The sequence below is a fragment of the Anopheles aquasalis genome, chromosome 2, assembly GCF_943734665.1.
Source record: "Anopheles aquasalis chromosome 2, idAnoAquaMG_Q_19, whole genome shotgun sequence".
Lineage (NCBI taxonomy): Eukaryota > Metazoa > Arthropoda > Insecta > Diptera > Culicidae > Anopheles > Anopheles aquasalis.
The window spans coordinates 32,077,501-32,100,466 of NC_064877.1; the positions used below are offsets into that span (position 1 = coordinate 32,077,501).

The 22,966-nt window shown below is 46.6% G+C and overlaps 1 protein-coding gene and 1 non-coding gene across 4 annotated transcripts in view; both read right to left on the bottom strand.

The window, feature by feature from the left end:
* Positions 1-22,966, bottom strand: part of LOC126573276 (uncharacterized) — a 79,343-nt gene that overhangs the window by 25,260 nt on the left and 31,117 nt on the right. The window contains exon 2 of one of the 3 annotated variants that reach the window (XM_050233258.1): positions 12,325-12,392. The gene's annotated coding sequence lies outside the window, so the exon portion shown is untranslated. Of the gene's footprint in view, positions 1-1,116; positions 1,708-12,324; positions 12,393-22,966 lie in introns of those variants that run through there. The other 2 variants (XM_050233257.1, XM_050233256.1) reach the window with 2 other exon arrangements.
* Trnat-cgu (transfer RNA threonine (anticodon CGU)) lies at positions 14,096-14,167 on the bottom strand. Its single transcript has one exon. It is a non-coding gene; the product is annotated as a tRNA-Thr (tRNA).

A 22,966-nucleotide genomic window follows, 5' to 3' on the forward strand; every position in this document is an offset into this window, starting at 1 on the left:
GATGATGGCCCCGTCCCCATCGTGTGCTCCCCATGATGACAGGGAATTGATTTTATCGCGCGGAGAGCATCGCGGGAATGTCGCGGAAATCGTTTCCGTCAACACCGCAGTGAGGAGGAGGAGGCGGTTGGGAGGATAATAAAAAGACCAAACAGCAAATCGTAAATCGAAGCGCCGGGTTTATGTTAGAACCCAAGCCCGAAGCGCTAAGCCATTAATGAAATGATTTTAATCGATCCGGTCACATTCGGAGTTCGGTGACTTTTTTTTGGCTCTCTAGGTTTGGTGGTTGAGCGCGATCTTTTACTCAGTCTGTGTTTGTGTTTATGACGATCCTTTTTGGCAATTTTGTCTTCTTCTTTTGAGCTCTAGCTTCATGTGAGGTGGAATTGTGATGATAAAATGAAGTAGGAGGACACAATCAAACTATTTTCCGCGAGCGCGTGCTCTAAGCTGCCCTTCGATGCGAACTTGACACGTTCAAAACGATTCCTTTGCTTTGCATCTGAAAATGTTTGATTGATTGTGTGATTCATGTGACCGGATGGCCAGATCGGAATGAGTAACATGAGTTCTGTTCCTGACAATCACGGCACCAGCAAAGATTTGTCTTCAAATAGCACTTTTATCGAATGTCTGCTAGCGGTTTGTGGGGAGTAAATATTGATTTGTGAAATGCATACAAGACAAGTAACCAAACATTGATAACTGAAAGTTCCCCGGAGGTGCATGCAGTAATTGACTGGTTTTGCTGCGAGTGGAACCTATTTCCAGCTTCCAGCTTCATTAGCTTTTTCTTCGACATTTCCTCGTTTTTGGAATCATTTTGCATCAGTAATCCTAAACGAATCCTCACGGTACTGCTTTGAATCATTTCACGTAGTAGCTAATCGGCAGTTGGATGCATTGGAAGAAAAGCTCGCACAAACCATCGGAACAGATCAATGCCAAAAATAACCGGAAACGCTGCTCGTTGAGCTCCATTGCTATCGCATCACAAACATCCAACCATCACCGATTGATGGCAACCTGATAAACCCCGGGACGCTTTACCGATTTATCAATGGAAGACGAAGGGCGTGATGATGTTCGCGAACAAGCCATTACCGAGCTTACCGTGTTATCGTTAACGATGGACGAACGATTCCCCTGGTGCCTATCAGGCGAAACGTGCCTCGCGATTATTCGCCAGAGTGCGGGTGTTCGTTTTATCTCGAACCTCACTGCGTTATCGAACGGCCCAAGAAGGGTGATATGGATTCCCGGTGTACCACGACGATCGATTGCGTACGCCGCAGACGGACCGAGATTACGTTACTCGCTAGCTCCTGCTCGCTATTCTCATCAGCACAAATCTTATTTGCATTAATGAATCATTCCTTTACCTTCCAATCCGATCCAATCGGTAGCACTTCCAATTGGCTCTCACTTGAATGATGCGCTCCCGGGATCATTCCATGCTGATTGTGGTCCCGAAAAAACAAAATGGATGCAAACCACACACCCCGCTAGAGGCCAATCTTTGGCTCACTTAACAAAAAAACACACTCGAGGCACTACACTTACACAGGCACCGTGAACAACCTTCACAAACACAGGACGGAACAAGACGATTCAAAAGGTCACGGTAATCACGTCGCACTTTCTGGTCTTTTGATGCTTTTCAGATCAGAGTATCACGCCTCTCGCCGTCACAACCGGACCGTACCGTCCTCTACGACTGACTAACCGGTGGCGGGACATTCAATGGTGGCCACGAATCGCGCAATCCGGAACTCGAGCAGCGACAGCGATTTGATAATGCCATGAGTGTGTAGTGGGTAATGGATTGTTTCGGTAGCGTGGTAGCGCGTCGCGTGTCTGTATGCGAGCACAACTCGCTTATCAGCGGTTACATCGGTGTACACACCGCCGCCCCGGGCTGTCTGCTGGCAAGCTGGACCGGCACGGCTGGACGGCAAGATGCACCAGAAATCAGTGGAATCATCTCTGCTTACAGTGCTAGATAGTGCTGGCCTATGCAATCATTACTCGGGGTGTAATGATAGGGGGAGGGGAATTGTGAAAGTGTAATTTGCAGGAGAACTCGCCTGCTTGCTGTGTTAAGATCGTAGATGAGGAAGCGGTTTGATCGCGATTGGCAGCATCGGGAATTGCAATGAATTTGTTATGAGCCGGAAGGGAAATACGGACTAAAGGAAGTGTCCAGCTGTTCTTGCAACCCTTTTGAATTATTTAAACTGTCAAACGTGTCAAAAATTGATGCGCCAAGGCATGCTTTGTGCGAAACAACTTAAATGCAAGCTAACTTTCCTTTTTAAAAACATTTGAACTATTTCCTGAAGAAAATAATATTATTTAAACCCAATCTGGCATTTATCTATCGTGATGATTTCGTTTGGAGTGCATTCCACAATTTGGAATTATCACAAAACCTATATTTACCAACGGATAAGACACCTTACCATGCGATGCAACCCTGCACGTGCGCATTGGCCGAACCGAATCATAGTGAACGTTGCTGCCCCTCATCAGTGTTCTCACTGATAAGCTCCGATAACCGGGAGAAGGCCACTGGCACGATGTCGCTGTAGAGTGCTATACGCAGTGGCCTTTACACATTCCCAGCAATCTCGGTCTCAGTCTTCACCGTGGCCATGCGGGAGGTTGAGGTTGGTCATGGTTCAGTAAACGCGGGCGGCTGACAAATTAACACCGACCGAGACACACAGCCACCGGGGCTCAGGGCTCAGGTCAGCTGCTGCGTGGTTTGCATAAAGTGTATGATTGCGAAGAGACCACAACCGTACGAGCTGCAATCTGCCAGTTCCAGAGAGCAGAAAAGCGGGGCGAGAAATTGCAAATCGCTCCCAGACGCTCGGCAGGAAATGTCTGGAATTGAAGTGACCACGGCCATCTGGCCATCTGGCCCCGATTTCTCGTCAGCCAGCCAGCCGGCCAGTGCGCCACCGCTGAGTACTGTGCACATCGCTCGTCGTCGTCGTCGGCGCGCGTTTGGAATTATGTTTTATTGAATAATTATGTTGGGCCTGTGCTCTGTGAATCGGAGTGCTGCTACCACGGTCACTACTGGACTGGAAGCTGCTACATGTTGTTGTTATCCGTGCTTGTGCTGTCCCTCGTTGGTCCGACGAAATGGCGAGTGACTGAAGGCTGACTGCCATATTCACATTTTGCTAAGCAAGGCCCGGATTTAATTACCTGTTGCATCTGTACGCGTTGCATCTGATTGAAAAGGGATTGAATTTGCGGACCACAAATGCACTGTATTGTGTAGTTGAGCAGGAAAATGGATTCCATTGCGTTCGCTACGTCTACCGATTAATGGGAAAAGGAGATCAAAGTTAAGTCCGCGAGAACAAACCACGAGTTGAGTGTGGTATGGAACCCGCTTTAGACCACTAAGCAGTAGCAGCAGTTGCAATGAAAGGCGAGAGTGTTGAGGTAACATTTTACACCCTAGTGCGCATTACAAAGCACTCCCAAAGAACAATTTGAATGATGTAACGAGAAGCTGTATAGAGTTGTTTTCATTTCACGGGAATACAAAAGTGTGCAACGAGTATTATTAATTATTTTGTTCACCAGAATTATAGCAAAATGCATGCACCCAACTCCTCAGTGGTTGACAGTTCAATTAAAATTTCAAACACAGCCTTCCCGGTACACGGTACACACGCCGTATTGTAATTGCCATCGATGGGTATGCACAGGGATCTCCCTTGTACGAGGAAAGCCTTTTTAAAAATGCATAAAACCATACTCCTGGGTTCTCTTCCCGTTTTGGAAATTCTGTTGTGAATGGCGTCACCACCGTCATTCTCTGCACACGTACGAAGGGTTGGTGATGGTTTTTGATGTATTTCTCTCTTTTTTCCCCCCAACCCACCTTTAGCGCTGTTTTAGCGTGCGGTCGAGCGGTGCGGTCGAATTACCGAAGCCGATAAATTATGTGGCTTCCTATAAACGTGATAAGTACCGACCACAAATGACACTGCGGTATTGCTGTAACGGTCAATCAGTGGGCTCGGTGCGGACAGGAGAAAGGAGCATCAGGCCCCATGAAAGCGGGTACCGACTCAATCTCTGTCAAAACGACACCATCCATGGGTGGGAGTGGGTTGGGGTGTTGGTTTTTGAGGTTTATGTTTTAATGTTTTTTTGTTCCCCGGTCCACCAGCAGCTGCTGCTGCTGCGATATGCTGCTTAGCAACAGCAGCGTGATCGCGGTCGATTGATGGCAGTCGATGTGTCGTGCCACTGGGGCTGTTTGGCCGCCGGGAACATGGCCATGGACTGGGTTTCCAATTTCCTTGTTTCCCTAACTCGCTCCTAACCGCGCATTCGTTGCCGCGGAAGCAAATTGAGCGCGCGCGACATCTGCCAGGACATAAAAATTAATCAAATAGATGCGCGACCAACGATTACGGACCGGGAGGACACCGACCGACGTCGGATTTTACAGGACGCCCGGACGTGTGCGGTGCTGCCATGCCATGGACCTACGGGTTGGTTGACGTGTTGGCCGGATGCGATGCGACTCCAAAGAGAGTGCGAGGAAGGGAGGAACAAGTTCATGATTGCTATCGCACCAGAAGCTGTCGCTGTGCCATGCTGGTGCTACTCAAACTCCCTCAGTAGGCGCCGGGGCCTGTCGCTAGGCACACGGTGGCTTTCAGTGGATTCGGATTGCTCCGCTCCAAACCACCGTTTGGTTCTTAGGGAGAGGTGGCGAGTGCTGTGCACTTGAAATTGGCGTCCAGGGTGCCATTCATTCAGTGTGGCGGGTGGCGATTCCAACCTGCCAGCACCAGGCACGTGGCACCGGCAGTACACGGGACAAAACAATTAAGTACCTAGTAATCTGGATGTTGGGGTGAGCTGACGTTGCTGACGTATGAACTGGAATGCTCGGAAGTACCTTTTTTGTTGTTTAGCTTACACTAAACTCAGCTGACCGGACTTTGGGCGTATAATTGACTGCATTTGTCGGTTGTTTTACCGTCATACAAGCTCAGCGACAGGAGCCAACGCACCGGGCGCGAAGAAGCGATTTAAGACAGCTTAATCATCCCCGTGAGAGTCGTTCACGGAGAGCCTTTCGAGTGCCGTACCGCCGTTTGGTGGCATTTCCCTATAAATATTCATTAGTGATTCAACGCTGTGCCATCAGCCGTCTCTAGACGCTCTGAAGGGTGGTCGTAAGGCATGCCTGTTTGGAGTGCGGGACACTGTTCCACGAAATAGATGTATGTGTCCGAGGGACATTAAAGTTACGCCGCGCGTCTGGTTAGCATATCAGCTGGCAGAAGTTAAAGTGCTTTCGTCTTCGACCTAGTAGCCTCTGGTTTGGCGAAGCGATAATAAGTGAAACGTTGGGATACTGAAGAAAAAAGGTTAATATCAATCGGAGCTCATCGTGGTGTCGATGCGGAATGTGGAAAAATGCGGCTTGAAATGCTACAGGGTGTACCATAAATTGAATGAGAATGTTTTCATTGCTCTGTTTTCGACTTTTGTCTAACACCAGTATGGCATTGTGGGGTATTGGTGTATTTGTGAGACTCATATTTATGAAATAATGTATATAAAATAGTCGTGCAAAAGATGTCTGTTCGGAAAAATGTACTCAAAGGCGATAGTGTCGAGTTTGCTTCGCGTGCCAGAAAAATCTCATAGAAAAAAGAGCGGTTCTCGGATGTAATCATGGCATTGTTTACAGGATTGAACATTTTATTCATGAATGGCCAAGGCCTAGGAAACACGGTAGTGGTCGGCAACGATCTGAGCGCACTGAACAAGTGTTAAGATTGGGCAGAGCAGAAGTTAGAGAAATCCAGTGAGTTCCATACGAAAGCTTGCAAAAGAGACAAATATCTCATGATCCTCCATGCAACGGTTGGCCAAATATGAGCTAAAAGCAACCTCCAATGCCCTCCAAGCGGTCCTTATTTAAATCGGTTGGGATATTCAATGTGGGCGTTTGTTCGGCCTAAGATCTGTGAATCGTCACACCATACGGCTGGCTCGCTGAAATCGTTTATCATCAAAGCCTAGTCTTCTAAGTTGGATACCTATGTCACCGGGTGTTCTCGAATTCGTAACCGATTGGAGAAATTAATTGAGAAAGCAGGCCGACAAATCCACGTATTTTGTTTGTTTTTGATAAACAATAAACAGCAAATTTAGATATTTTAAAACAGTAGAAAACCTACAAAAATGGCATTAAACTTCGATAAAGGATTTTCTCATTTTTGATGGTACACCCTGTAGTCCGTAAAGGACTTGTCACATAAAGGACTTGTCTTTTCTATGCTTTCCTTGCATCAGAAAACGACAAAAGAACCTATTTAGCCACCCACACACAGTGTGTGATCTCATTGTTGGCGCTGCCATTGGACCATTATCGAGGTGACCTCGTTTTCGCTTTCCTTCACGCTTCACGCACTTCTGCCTTGCCTGGTGACAGCGTACATCACCAATGGAATGCATGTGTGCGTCTCCTTTCTTCTGTTTTGTAGTGATTGTTGCACATTGCAACAACGAATCCATTGTTTGTTGTTACTGGCAGTTTGGGGCTAATTTCACTTCGCGGGTCGTTTTGTTTCCGCGCACTGGATGCCACCGGATGTCGGATGCTGGTTACTGGTGGGGTGGCAGATGACGGGAGGAGATGAGAATAGTTCAATCTTAGCGACAGTCTTGGCCAAACGTGTGTCTGCATTATCCTTGAACATGAGTTCCGCGATGGAAAAAGGGGGAAAACATCTTTTATCCAAGGTTTAGAGGGGAATGTTTTGTTTATCTCGGTATTTCTTCCATTCTCGGTGGACCCTTTTTCAAAACATCAGTCAGCATGCCCTGGTATGTTCATTTAGTGCGTCGTTGCTAAGGAAACACGCAGCGAAAAGCTCACTCATGCTGTGCACGTTCGATGAATGAACATTTCTTTTTCGTGGCCCAGTCCTCCTGGTTCCCCAACACCCTAGTTGGGTTCGCCGCCAGCTGGTTTCCCGGTCCGATTGTTCCGGTGAGTGTGGCACGTCCGTGCACAATGCAGGTTGCAGAGCGTGGGACCGACCGTCGTCGGTGGCGTTATGTAAATTTCCCATTGCATTCAAAGATTTTTCTTTGTTTTCCCAACCCACCGACCTAGCTGGCTGGTAGAGTGGAGCTTAGAGTAGGGAACGGAATTGCTGTACAGTTGACTCAAAATAGTTCGCTTCCACGATTCGTTTCTCTTGCAACGCGGACGCGGAGCTTTTCATAACATTTCTATGCAACCCTCGCAATGCCACGGAACACACACCGCGCTGCCAGCCAGCGCCATGATGGCCTGGTGAGTGCTTTGTCCTTGATTTTGCATGTATAAGTGCCCCTGCCCGTGCATGTGTGTTAGTGCGCTTTAAAGAAAGCTTATTCTTCCATTAAAAATGGCGAACGGGGTTGCACTTCGATGCCCCGGCTCCCGGTGCACGCCGGTTTGTTGCATTTTCTTTCTCTTTCCACCAAGTTGGCCTAAAAGGACACCACGACACACACACACAGATTGTGTAGGAGGCGGTGAAGGTGGGTGGATAACCAACGGCTACACCTACACCTGGGTTCCTCGGTGCTCGGTGGAAAATGTCGCTCGCTTTGTGCACCCTTGGCGCTCCCCATCTTGACTGGTTGGCCTTTCTCATTTTTCCACCATAGTTACCGGTGATAATAGCATCCTGGCGTAGGAGGAAGGACGACGTGATGGTGCTGGTGGTGCAGGATTTCCTATCCCTCGGTCTTGCTCGGTCGGTGGCGCCCAACTATGGCACGGAAAGCAGGTGACATGATCACGTGCCGATCGACGTGCCTGGTGGCACGGAGGCGCTGGTGGCGGAGAGATTGAATTTCCATGCCATCCCCCATTGCCTTCCCCCATTCCTTCATTCCCGCCACTTTCCTATCGCCACTGACAAAGACATCTCGAAGCAGCTGCGATGGGTATTATAATTCGATTATTATCCTTCACTACGGCACTACGGTGCCATCGGAACCAATCATGTGTTTCGCTTCGAGTTCAGTTGGGCACCCATTCCCCCTCCCCCCCCCCCCTCCCCCGGTCTCAAGGGCCAACCAACATGATGTTGGCTTTCCGACCCTTCCTGCAAATCGACCACCGAGACCTCGGTGTTCACGGACAACGGATTTCGGAGTGAATGGTTCGAGGTTCCGTTCGAATCGATGAGTAGTGGGTGTCCCTTCGGTTGGAAATGTAATCTAGGATCAAACGAGGAGGTAACATTGATACGGTGCGTACGTGTATGTGTGCGTGATTTGAAAAACGGATACGACGGAGCCGCAACCAGCAAGCTCTCAACTGGTTCAACCTTGAGTTTAACTAGGGAACTTAGGAACTGCTTCGCCATGTTCATCCATCTCCCGGAACATTGTGCAACATTTTGTCGAAAGGCGTGCACCTTGTCGGAACTACACGACTGCTTCGCCTTCACCTCCGTCCTCGGACACAATGGTGTGCTGGAGAGACCTTTCACTCGACACTCGAAGCTCGGAGTGAGCATGCAGTACACTTTTAAATTGGCCAGCTTGTTACCGAACCGAGCTTCTTCTCGGTTCTTCCGGTTGTGCGTAACGACCGTATGTTGTCTCGAGGGGTTCCCGGAGCGTCTAACATGATTAGAATCGAACGGAGTGGTGCAGTGTAGTGCATTGGTAATGCTGCTCATCAGTTGTGGTTTGCAGAGCAGAGCAGAGCAGAGCAGGACGGTAATAGAACAGTAACAGAGCCTTTCTTCACCTGGTCAAGGCATTGGCAGCCCATGCGAGACGATGAACGTCAAGACTTCGCTCCGAGCACCTTAGTATGGTTTGCGGTGCAACATTAATGTTGCAGTGTATAATTGGGCGTTGTTCAGGGATGGAAATGTGAGCGTGAGAGGAGTATGCGCATTAATCAGAAGGCCTTGAGAATGGTAGCTTATTGTTATTGGTCGAGCGTATGGTTCTTGATGCTTTTTTTTTTGTAATGGTTGCAACATGATGTTGTATGTTTCAAGAAACAATGTAATATTGTAACAAGTTGAACAATGTGACGATGTAATTGATTTGTTGTGTTATGTAGATCCGGAGGCATTGGAAAGGTATGATAATCAACTAGTTGTTGCGGTTGGAATAAACACAATACATGTCTGTTACTAACAGAGTGGTATCGTTACAACACCCTGCAGCGGACAATTCAACTTACATTTAACAACTACCAACGCTTAAGCATCAGTTTCGTTGGATGTGTGGTATTCCCGGGTCAAAAGTTGACGACTGATCGCCCAATTGCTCAATATTTTGCTATATATGAAGTGATTAAAGATGGTTCAGATTCATAAGCTATAAAAGGAGCATAATACAATCATTATAGTCATAAAAGGAGCATGTGATTCAAGAACCACATTAGCTTTGCACATGAGAGCTGGTTTAATGTCTATCGGCGTTCTTAAAAAGAGATTTACATCAGCAGCAACCATTTTAAAGTGTTATTGGAGCATTTCAAAGGCGAAATCGCACAATAAACGACATTATTTGAAGAAGAAGTCATGTCTGTCTCCTTTAGAGAACGCACCGTTTCACAAATTGAGTATACGGTAAGTTTATCAAAAAGTGATAAATTTGGTTTAAATTAAACCCAAATCGTACTTTAAAAAGGCAAAAACTAACTGAATAACCGCTTTAATCGTATCAAAAACGTTTCTTGATATATTAACCAATGAACCGTTTTCCTTCCAACATTAAATTTAATAAATTGTATTGTTTTATAAAATCGCGATATTGAGCTATCGTGGTGTTTAATTACGACCTTTTAAAGACAGTAAACTGCCCAAGTTCAAAGCAAAACCATTTCCGTTTTTTTTTTCTTCTCTCGAAAACTTACTACACTGAATGTTACTTCGCTGAGCTGGCCCAGTCTGCGGGATCTCTCTGGCCAAGGAAGGAGGCGCATGGACCAACTTTTGATGATCGCTTCCCTTTCCTCCCTAGAACCGGCCAATTCACGAAGAAGATGATACAAAAGTATCCGTCACTAAGCAATAGCCGTTCGTTGCAAAACGGAACCGAGAAGAATGAAATTGCGAATTGGACCGTAACGGGCGCCCGTTATACTAACCGGCCTAGTTCCGGTCCGGTCAGGCACGCGGACACAAGCGAGTAGGTCAGAAGTGAGTAACAAATCGCTAATCCTATTAGGGCGAAATAAATGAATGAAAATAAGATAAAAGCCTTAGCGTAACGGTATAATATGGTTCGCTGGCGCTGGTTCCATGTCTGGTGGGTGGTGGGAAAATCCCTTTTCTACACCACTTACGCCTCCGTACGCCTCCACTGCCCCATCGGCGACGAGTCACACACATGTGTAATGCTACGGTTTGTGAACCTTGTAGCCGGACCAGTCCGGATCGAGGCGCTTGGCGGTGGCTAGTGCAAACAGACGGCACCGAAATTGGTGGACGATTAGAAGCGAGAAAATTCAATTCTTTGCTCCCGAGTGATAGTGGAGGTGTGGGTGTTGAGAGGAAAATGACGTGGAGCTTAAACTGGAAGCAGCCTTCCTTGTTTGCAGTAATGGAACCGGAGCTTGGATGAAAGGGAATATCCATCCAGGATGATAGGATCGAACATACATATTTCCGCCGATTTCCGATTCCGGGACTACACTTTCTAATGGTCGTTGAGTGTTGAGTGCGTGCAGCGGAATGAGGCCCAATGGGACTCAACGGGGCGTCTCGGGCTGCAACCGTGGTGATGCAGAGTGCGCCAGACCGACCGAATGCAGTCGTCCTTCATGGCGTGCACGGTGTCGAACATAATGGAGCAGAAAATTACTGTGATTTGCTGTAATTGAATTCGATAATTTTTGCTGGATTGCCGCGTGTACGAACACGGTCCCTGTGGCGTGCCTGTTCCATTCCTGGCCGGTCCTTGCCCGGGAGACTTTTCCAGCTAATGGAATTCACACTCTTACAAGCGGTGGTTGGGTGATAAAAAATTAATTCCCACTTTCAAGTGTTTTCGCACTTGAGAAATGTTCTCGAATCGATCGTTTGTACGATGGCTCGTTTGTTCGGAACAGGTGGCAGGTTCAATTGTGTAATTAGCAGTCACTGGGCATCGGGAGCAACGTGCGAGAGTTTGCATTTCTTTTTGGTGGAATTCGTACACACGGTTTGAATAGTGCATTAAGTTGGATGTTATCCTGAGTTTGCTGAGTGGATCATCAGATCAGACTGTCAAGCTTTTGCTATCGATCTGTCTATTTCTTGTTATTAAGAATGGATCACCAACAGCTAAAATGTAAGATAAATCTAAAACAGCTAGATTTAGTCCAGGGTTGAGATTGAGGCAATTATTCTCTGCTATTTTAATGTCCCAATAAAAGATTTTTTACTAAATTTTTGCACCTGTTTGAGCTAAGAGTAAGCATGTAAAAAATCATTCACTAAGCAAACTATTCCTGAACAACAAAAGATGAAGTAAAATAAAACAGAGAAAAAAACAATCAAACGTTCGGGCTTCGTGTTCTAGATACTTGCAGAATTTGCAGTAGAATCTGAATGTAGTTTATAAGCAAATGAAAAGCAAACAAATTGCTCTTGATTTAGTCTCTCAGAGACATTTTTGTCTATCTAATTTTGGAGTTTTGGAAAACTGCAGTGGAGTGCTTATATTTTCATATAAACATTGTAAAGTATCGATGAAAATTTTTAAGGAAACAAGCTATACATTGATAAAATTATAAAAGCATTAAAATATAAAGTCAAGTCTTGCTTGCTTTGTTTGATTAAGTGTCTAATATGAAGGTTTTGTGTGAATGATAATTTATTAGCTTAAAGCCAGAGCTGTCACTTGTCTTCCTAACAATATGCTCAAACTAAACTGTATGTGTTCTTAGCTTAATATCTGAAGTGGAAAAAGGAAATTGTATCCGATGTGTACCTTTCAGGACGGCACTGTTTGTGGTGTAGATGATTTCATTAATTCTTTGCAGAAATCATTAACTCATTAAAATAGAATATGCGCATAATATAATCATACCATCTGGTGCACTGTTTCATTTGCAACGTTTGAAATAATAAATGTTGTTGACTTTAAATACGCATGATGACAACGCGTAAATTTACTTGATGCAGCCGCTTCTATTGCACACGCTCAAAGCACACCGATAAGCTTCGGCATGAATTCTGCCGGATACGGAATGGCATCTTATTTATGCTCCCGTTAAGGCTAAACGGCTCATCGCTCTCTCTACATCGCACTTACCAGCATAAGCGGTTCGCCATCACCGTCTACCGGGACCGACTGTGGACTGTGCGTCGTTGGTTGTTGGCCTGCAATGAGATGAAAAATAATCTCTCCGTTAGCGTTAGCGAGAACTCTGCAGCAATGTATTCCGACTGGCGATTAGCTATCCCCGATCCGGGGTTAGCCTCGGTACGGTGAATCGACACAGGCCTCTGACCTAGATGTCAGGCGCAAGTGTCCCGAGCCATCCGGCCGGCTGGAATGAGCCGGATTAAGGATGCCGTCGGTGCACGACGGTTGATCCCCTAATCGAGTCGAGCGAGTAAGAGAGAGGTAGAGAGAGAGAGAGGCGGAGTCAACACTCCGATCGAATATCCGGTGATTGGGACAGGTTAGGTATCAAGCATCAACACAACACGGTGCCGGCTGGTTCTGCACCATTGGAGGGAGCCACCGACCGGCCATACATTCATTAAAGTGGCTTGACTTATCCTGGCGATTAATTTTTAGCACTAGCACTACCTAGTGGCCCCCTAAAGACCGCTATCCTCACCGACACACCAACGTACAAGCTAATCCTGGTTCGATTCGACCTACCTCAATCACGCGTACGAACAAAGTGCACGGATTGGAGTGGCCATTGCGTGGCCAGCGCCCAAGTGACAAGTGACATTTGGCATCGAGAGTTCGAGTTCGAGAGCTTGGTCAATATATTATACTCATGCGCTCGCATAATGCCCTTAATCTCATTTGTATGCAAAACAGTAATGCAGCAGGGATGAAGCGGGGGATCCAAGTCGCCAGCGACCCTCCCCCTCAAAACCCTCGCACTCGGATGAAAGCAGGCCATGATTATGTGTGTCAATGTGGTCGAAAATCAAAACTGTCCCTCTCTCGCCCCTGCCCGGCTTTGGTTACGAATCGTGGCGTGAACTACGTGTCATTTTGGGGGGTAATTTGCACCCCCTGCCACCCCTCGAGGGCAAAAAGTAGCGCCAATAATTAGATTGGGCGACGGCGGGCGCCACAAACAATGGCGCTGCAATTAATCTGCAACGTAAACAGCAGCTTGGAATAGTTTTCAATTAACGCAATTATTGTTATTATTATTAACGCCTCGATTGCACCGGAATAGGCTTGATTTAGGGGGGGAGGGAGGAGGAGCGAGTTCCTTCCTGTTTCCGCACGCACGCACGCACGCACGTGTCTGGATTCCGCCCGGAAAAACACACACCCGGCAATGATGCTGATGAGCCAGCAACCACTCGACGGGAATAATCTTTCGGCGCAATCGCGTATTTGGCGAGTGTAACGATTCCATTTGAGCTGCTGGTGCTGGTGCTGCTGCTGCTGCTGCGGTTCGGGTGATTGCATGTCAGGCGAGATGATGTTTGCCATTTTAATTAAAGCTCAAGCGGCTTCCCCTCGCTTCCATTCGGTACGTGACAAAAGCCACTGGACGTGTGGCGTGCGTATGTTTGTGCGAGTGCATTTTGCATAATGTTTATAGTGATTTATGATGGCTTTAAGTGTAAAGAGAGTTTGAGTGCCGTTGGGCTGGGGAGGTGCGTAATTGTGCGGTTAGTGATAATGAGGCAATTATGAAACAGAGGCCATAATCGAATTTTCATTGTTTAGGGGTCTCTGGTTTCTGTTTTTGTAATAATTCGTAATAAATTTGTTTTCTAAAATAGAAGTTCTTGTGAATTGTGTAAAAAGTCTGTCATGTATTTCGTATTTGAAAAACAAAAACCAACCATCATTAGGAGGTTGTATGATATTCATTTACTGCCTCCTGTGAGGATTGAACTCACGACCGCTGGTTTACGAGACCAGCGCTCTACCACTGAGCTAAAGAGGCGCTTGGGGACTGCGAGCTTATTGGCCGTGGAGTGGAGCGATAATTTAAAAACAATGTTCTGGAGAGCATCCTAGATAGCATTGAAATGAAAACATCTAGTAAGAACAATGGACAGAGAACTATTTATTGTAGCTCTTGCACTAAACTTCTCAGCTTTAAGCCGATTCGAAGCCAACGTTGTTTCACCTTTCGACTCTACCAGCTCCGGCGACCACCCGTTTAAAGGGTTGATTTAATGTACCTCCACCAGTGTGGCACATTCTAAGCGCGCCAGAGTGGTACAGATTAATGAATAATGGCCTCGAGAGCCGTGTGTATGTATGTGCGTACGTATGCGTAAGGTACAGCAGCACACGATGCTATCAATTCTTCGTCGACAAGGCTGGATGGCTGGCTGGCTGGCAGGTTAGTTGGTTGGTGCGACAGCAACCAGCCATTAATAATGAGCTGGAATTGAAGCCAGGCGGAGTCGAGGCGCGCGGAGTTGAAGCGAAGTTCGGACCGCGAGCCAAACACAATGAGTTTCGTTTAAGCCGCGGTTGGTGCGGCGGTCGATGATGCTGATACGGCGACTCCGAATGATGAAGTGCCATCAATCCACTGGTTGTATACGCCACTACCGCACCACGGCACAGAGAGAGAGAGAGAGAGAGAGAGAGAGAGAGAGAGAGAGAGAGAGAGAGAGAGAGGGAGAGAGGGAGAGAGAGAGAGAGAGAGAGAGAGAGAGAGAGAGAGAGAGAGAGAGAGAGCCCTCGATCGAACCGCCGAGGGTTGGCATTTGCACACTGCAGACAATTAGGTTTGCGGTTTGTACTTGATTGCTAACGCAGGTTCGTCTACGTCGACAACGATGGCAACGACGACGGTGTCACTGGAGGTAGGAGCAGGGTGTAGCAATCAGCCAAGGAGAACACTGGCAGCTGCTGCCGCCATTTGGTCGACATTTGAACCCGCGTCAAGCGAGGTCTGGAAGGTGTGCCACCGGTAGGTAGGTTTTCGTACGCCCATTCTCTGTTCGTTATGACCACAACCCGGCTTCGGCTCATTAGGCTGTTTTCCTTTAATTGTCCAAATTAGTTATTCTCTGAACTTGCGTGCCGTTTTGCTCCCGTGCGTTGGCCGCGAAGTGCTAGAGTGTCGAGTGTGCTAGAATTAGTATTAGTAGTAGACGGAATTCCTTCAACATCCATGCTGATCCATTACAAACAGCAGCGTCAGAACGGGCAAGAAGAAGAGCTCATCTTACACATAAAAGGCATGCGTTCCAGTGTTCCAGATTCCCGGTGTTTTGTTTTGGGGAAAATGGGAAAATCTGTAATAAGAGCTGGATCGGGAGGAAAAGTTTCGCTTGGTTTCCAGCACAACATATGCGGCACGTGTGGCTCTGCAGCATTGGTGCGTCGCGAGGTCGCCGGCTGGTGTCCTGAATTTTGTGCCTTCCTCTCGCTCTCTCTTTCTCCGGCACCCTTCGGAAGCTAAACGTTCCACCGACGACGATAACGATGATGCTCGATGTTTTCCCGTTTTTTCCGCTCTCTTTCTCTCTCTTTCTCTCTCTTTCTCTCTCTCTCTCTCTCTCTCTCTCTTTTCCCTCTCTCTTCCCCCTGGGGGATCACGGCCACACAACGCAAGCTAACGCAAACAACGTTTTATTAATTTTGTTTGACTTTTCTCGCAATGTCGCTGTCGCACTGTGTTTTGGTTTTCTACATTCCCCGTGGCCCCCGAATCCGAGTTCCCTTCCCGTCCCCTTGTTGGCACAGCACAGGGTGCCGAGTGTTTCATTTGATTATTTTTCTCCTGCTCTGTCGCTCATCCTCCAGCCGGCTTCAGTCATCTTTCTGCTCCACGGGTGCGTGTGGTCATTTGGTGACCGCGACCGGAGGACTGTCGGTCAAACTAGGCCTTATCGGACAATTGGACGAATGTTCAGGCCACGGCCTGGTCGGTCCGGTTGGGAGGAAGCAGAGGTGGTGAAAAGTTTTTTGTCCAACCAAACACCACGGTCGGCGGTGGCAATGGTTCGGAAAACTCAATATCGACAATATGAACCGAACCGCGAACCCCAGCAACGGGCCGAGTTCGGGGGATCATCGCTTAATGTGTGACCATTGTTTTTGGGTCCCGGTCGCTCGGTGGAAAGTCTGGCCAGTCCAGTGATTAGAGGGAAGTTGGGTTGGTGGTGATAAAAGTTGGTGGCCTCCACACCGTGTGTTGTGTTGTTCAAGGCTGGATTCGTTGCTAAATATGGTGCAGTGATTTCAAGAGTTTTCTTGCTCCTAATCGGAGAGCAGTGGCCGGGGCAATTGGGGAACGGTTGATGGTTGTTTGGTTTGTTCTTCCGTGTAATAAAACAAGCAGTACACAGTGAACGGGCCGACAAGGTCCAATCGTTAGGCTGGATGGACTGGATGTTATAGTTGTTTTTTTTTTGTAAAACAAAACCGAAAAAAGATAATGAATACCACCAGATACTCACGATTGTTGTAGGTCATTTAATGGGTGCGCGATTAGCAAATGGATCGGCAAATGTACCTGGAGTTTTGAATTTATATTTTCCAGGTTTTTGATAAACATTTTATGAGGGAACTTTATCCATCAAACACGTCAGCAATGGAACCATTAGTTTTACCATTGATAGCGATTATTGACTATCATTTAGAAGATGTTTAAGAGATTCAGCGATAAGCAACTGATGATGAAATTTATTCCATGATTCACTATTCGTAAATCTGTTGAAAATGTTAAACACTGTGCAATGGTATCGCTAGTAGTTAGTAAACAACGGGCACTTAGAAGAAGCAATTTGCCTTGTCAAGAGCAGATAGGATAATACTAAGTTTCAGGCATTTTCCCAAGTGTTTTGTAGCATTCCTGCCAATTTGTTGACCAACGTTGGGTTCAAATGGATCTCGAATAAATCTCGGTTACGTACCCAATAAACAGATTAAGCATGAGTGTAAATTCTACTTCACATCCATACCACATTCCTTTTTTTATTTTGACTGAAATCGCTGGTTAAAAATGGTTTGTCTTCTTTTTATCTTTCAGCTAATGTAAATTTCGAACGAGATTTGAAAAGCGAACGGAATTCAACATCATATCTCTCTCTATGTTGAATCCCTTTCGTGCTGTCATTTTTTATGTAGAAAGATAGATATTTTCATATAAATTTCATGTGTAGCTATAGATATTTTATCTAATCCGAAATTTATTGAAAGGGATATAGCATGTTAGCATACAAGAAACGACAAAATGATAAGCTAGAAACAATATACCTTACGAAAACCGAACGAATTGCTACAACGTTTATATAGCATCAATCGAAATTTGCTAATACGTTGCTTTACATTGTTGCGCACTAAACAGTATAGCACTTTCCGCACAAATTTGTAAGCTAAACATTATGATCTTCCACCATAGCACCGTGCCTTGAGGCCTATACCATGTTAACGACAACGTGTGTGTCTAATAATGAGAAACAAAAAATAGGGCTGTTTATCGCCAACGGCTCCGTGGCCGACGGTGTTCGAAGCACCAGAAGCTAATTAATACACTCGTTAGCTTCTTGATCAAACAATGTCTAGCATGGCACCATGGCGGATCCAAACTGTGCCCGACCCACGAGGCATACACATTGAAAAAGTCACAAAAGTTCAGTCGCCATTGTACGGCATTGGCAACAAACGATTATGTTACGATCCGGTATCCGGCCGGTGCGCCCGGATAGATTTCATCCGGAGCTTCTCGCACGACCGGCTCAGCATCAACCAAGGGAAATCACGTGCAAAGGAACACCCGAAACACACCCGGGCTGTGCATAGCCGGTGGCGTTGGAGGCGACGGAGTGAATAGTAGTTTTAGCGCCAAAAAGAACAAAAAAACCTAGCTCAAAACGAGAGAGAACAAGATGGCAGTACCACGTACATGTGCAAGGCATACAAGAGGAAGAAATGGTGGTGCAAAAGTTGTACTAAGCGATATCGATGGGTGGGAGGGGAGGTAATAGCAATGCGAGCAGACGGCGTCCATTGCCGTGGACCAACTCCGCGGACTCAGGGTTTTCGGTGTTTGGCGGTGTCAGTTGCTCTGAACAACAGTCGAGCGCCACTGCACACGGGGCCATTCCGGCTCTGACACCGGCTGCGTGGGCCAACCTCGTCTCAGCTACACCCGCCCTCCATTCCACGTGCGATTAGTGCGCGGCAAAATGGTGAAAATGGCGTAAACTTTCGCATCACAAAACTGTGTTTTAAAACAGTTGGCTCGCTGGCGGCATGGGAGTCTGGGGCCATTTTCAATTTTATCCTAGCTCTGTCGCTGCTGCTGCTGCACAGGGCCCTGGAGTTCAAAGTTCAAGCCCTCCCGCGGGGCGGTGGTAGAAGAGGGCCTCGTTACCGTAACCGGTTGTTGGGTCGTTACGGTCGTAACGGTTCGCCGCCACGCGTTTCGGATAGTGAAACGACACATGGTCGGTGGAAGGTGGATTGCCGGGCAAAACTTTCGCTAATTCCAATTGGAAGTCGTCCCACGAGTGGTCGTCTCGCGCTCGCGCCAGGTTTGTTGAAGTGGAGAGCACAATCCCGGCAACTTTGGCCAAACATACACACGTGGGTGCGACCGGTGCTTAGGAAGTAGATCCGCTTCACAGTCTACGTTGCCACGGCCTAGTCTGGGTTGAATTCAGATTTCATCTCATTAGCAAACGCGAACGAATGGAGCAGATAGCTGAGTGGTAGGGATCCATTTCTCCTTTGCGTCACCACCAGCCCCAGAACCCAGCTCATTGCACGTGCAGCGTAATTGAGCGGCGTGCCCGGCGTGAAAAGTGGCCGCGCGCGCGCGCGCGCACCACCATCCGATTGGGTCTCCATTACGAACAGCAAATCCACACCGCGTGATGGTGAAGCAGAGGGGCGCCGATGGGGCAGACTTTTTTCCCAATTTTCCTCCAACCCGTACGAAATCCCTGTGTCGGTTTGTTGGCTGCAGGGCGGTAAACGACTGATGCCGATAATGGATTAGGGCGCGTCAAGCATTAGCAGGAGAGGTCAAATCGGTCGCGCCGGGTGCTAACTCAATTGTCATATCAGAAAGCCGGGAGGGGGAGTGGTTTTGAGGCAGGGTGTTGGGTGAGTCGAATGCTTTCCGTGCACGCCAGTATGAACCGGGTACCAAAACCGGACAAACGGAAACCGGATTAGGGGTTGTCAATTTTTATGACTTTATCAATCGATCGGGCTCAGCCCCTGGACCGCTCGGTAAAGGGGGCTCACAGTCGTTCCGTTGACGGTGAGGCTTCAAATGGTAGAGGGGCTTTGGGCGGTGTTGGTATCTTTCTGCTTCTTTCTGGTTCTTCGCTTCAAACGTTTGAACTCTCGAATCCGTTGTTATGGTTTCTGTTTGTCTGTTACAAGGAAAATGAAACCTTTTTTTTGTCTCTCAATGATTTAGGTATTTAGGTAATCATTGGGCGTTGATCTGATGGTCGACTGCACAAAGGAAAGCATTTACAAAGACTTAGAATAGTGTTGGATTCTTAAGGAATCAAAATCAACCGCTCCGTCGTTCCTGCAACTCCAGATCAGTCTGTTTCGTAATGATGGTGTCTCCTAATTTTTGGTGGTAAAAATAATCTAACATTTTGCTAATTATCTTTAGATTTTTAGAAGACGAAGGAAGATATAAATTGCTTTTCTAAAAGTATAAAAAATATTGGCAATGGAACCAATGTTCTGAACCGAATATCCAATGTTTTGTTCATCCTGAATCGGTTACCATGCATTATTTGGTTTCGCTTCGATGGCCACCGATTTTGTTTAATGACAAATCAGCAGCAAATGTTTGTAAATGTCCAAGAAATAGTAAAAATTTTACATCAATCGTTTAGATTTTCGTATTTATGCTAATCTCTTGCTTGCCAACCAGCTGATTTCTCTAAATCCCATCATTTTTTTCGTTAACTAGTTGCTGGATAACGATTGGTTTCTCGTCGAAGAATATCAAGTTCGTTATTTCATCACTTGCGGTCAAGTGAAGTAAGACTTCTTCTACGGTCTTAAGACCATAATTCATACAAAAAGTAACATAACGGAAAAAACTAAACTGATTCTAAAACTTTATGAAATTCCCGACATTTTTCCCGATTGGATTTTCATTAAATGCCAAACAAAGTTGAGAAAAGATAGGGCGTTTTAACTGTGTTGGAGTTTTTTTAATCGTTTGTTCAGTTGGACACAGTTTGAACATTTTTCATTTCATCAAAAGAGAATTATGCTTGTATGGTTTCAAAAGCCTTCTTCAATATTTTTCCTTTGTGTTATCAATTAATTATTAGCTTCCATTATCAATAAATTTTTGGGTTGTAATCAAATGGTTGAACTTGCTTTTACCAGGCCATGTATCAGATGCACCGTTTTAGCACTCAGATTCTAGTATTGCGATGAGCGATGTTCACAAAAAATCAATAATAAATATCAGAATAATGAACGAATTTTGTATTTTAGATAGAAAGGGCTATGTACTAAGTTGTTTTTCGCAAGCAAAGACTTTAATATTTATGAGCAAATCTATGCGCTGATTTGTATTACTTTATGATTGTTTTATAAACTTCCTTTTCTTGCATGTAGCTCAGGCATTTAAAAAAGGCTGAAAGTAACCTGGAAACCCCATCCTGAACTTGATGACAGACGTTACATGGTGTGCCACAAGGGAATCAATTTTTCATCGTCCTTGTCCCCCCCCCCCCCAAAGCTTTATGGTGTACTACTTTTCTTCGGAAAATTATGTTTCTGATTTCATTACTCCAATATTCGATTACCCCGGAAAAGGGCATGAAAGCATCTTATTGCGCCCAACAAACGGCGGAACGGTCCCCTAGCCAGACTCGATATATTCATCGATACGCGAACGGAAACTGGAAAAACACCGTCGAGTCAAGAGTCATCTAGACGAAAAATGGAAAATCACTGTCGCCGGTCGCACGCCGTGTGTGGGAGTGTGTGTGGCCACGCCGTGCGTACCAGGAGCATCAAACCATTCAGGTCAACCAGGCCACCAACCACGTTGGCTTTTCCGGCAGGTCCGGGATATCGCTGATGTCGGTTTTATTGAAGAAGATTAAATTCCTGTCAAATGTGACACCCTGGCCACCAATGTCGGGCCCGTATCTCGTGCTCCATGTCGAAGAAGATGAACCGCCCGGCCAGCTCTTTCGTACGTATTCTCCGGGGCATGATGCATGTCTTCTTGTGACATCCTGCCTCCCAGCCAGCCAGCCAGACAGCCAACGGTGCGCCCTGCCATGAAACAAAACGGCGTCAGCCGGCAGTGATAGTGACAGCGCGATAAAAGCGAAGTTTATCTTCACCTTTATCGATCCACTTCAATCTTTTAGCTCGTTGCAGAGCGCAGAACTCGCTTCGGAGGAGTACCCTAACCATGCTCGCGTGATGCTCGGTCGCAAGTGGCAGGTTCCAAAACATCTGAGACAGATTCGTACATTAAGCGAAGGGTGGTTTGAGAGGGAGGGGGCTCGTTGCTTATTGTTTTCCTCATATTGACAGCACCTGCTAGCCTGACGCTGGTGGCTGGTGACGCTCGAGCTGTCGGACACCATAGAGACCGTACCGATGGTCAACTGGTGCAATGTTTAATACACACGACTACCTGGAGAGAGGCGCAGAGAGAGAGAGAGAGAGAGAGAGGCATCACAAAATGGCCGTTGCGTTGTTGCGTTTATAACCGTCGTTGATTTGATGGTAACGTTGTTCGTTTTTTTTTGTTGTAATTTGTCTCGGTACTGGAAGCATTATGATTAAACTGCGATACGAACGATGTTCAACCTACGACCTTCGAGTTTGATGGTGTGTACCAATCGTCTACACCTCCAACATGACGTCCTTTAACGACGTATGAAATGTAACGGGCGAAACGGGAGACCAGCGTCGCCAAGAATCGTCGCAATCGCTGCCGGAAATGGGCCATCGGGATCGTTTAGATAAGTCGCTCGGTGCTAGTGTCGCTGCGTGGCGTGTCGTTTATGGCCCGCGGGACCCATTGATGGGCGCATTTCCGCAGATGAGTCAACGGCGTTCAATCAACGGGAGAAAACGACGCAAGATCAACGATTCGTGGTGCTAGAAGTACCTGTCCGTTGAATTAGGTTTAGTCAAACAAAGATTCCCTTTAACAGGAATTTAAAATGCAGTCTAAAGAATGCTGCCCACGGAAAGCTCGATGCATAATTCAAATGGATTAAAATCAAAAATGTCGATTGCTCCAAATATATTTGACATTTACATTCATCGGCGCTGATCGATTACATTGCATCGATTCCAGCAAGTGCACGCGAACGAATGTGCAAACGTTGTAACAATTACAATGGTGAGCGTGCATCATAAAAAAAATCCTTGCCAGCAAACGAACATAACATTGTAACACATTTGTTATGCCAGTCAGCCAGGAAAGAATGTGGTAGTAAACGGACTAAAAATTGCATTGTCCCACCGGGTGGCCCAGCGGGCGAACGGTTACAGTGGAGCATCGTAAAAATTCGAATCCATACTCTGCACCGGCCCGCCGTATAAACGATCGTAATAAATGGATTCACCAAATTCAGTTCCGATTGGTGGTGGTGCGCTCACTTCAAGGTTCTTTTCGGTGCCTAGGTCCAAACAACATTCGCAACATAGAAATCGGGTCGGTGGAGGCAGGGGAAGCTTTATGTTCTGTCCAGTGTTTGCACTCGCTCGCTGGAAAATGCCAGCGCCCTAAACTGTACGGGCGCTGGCAGCATTT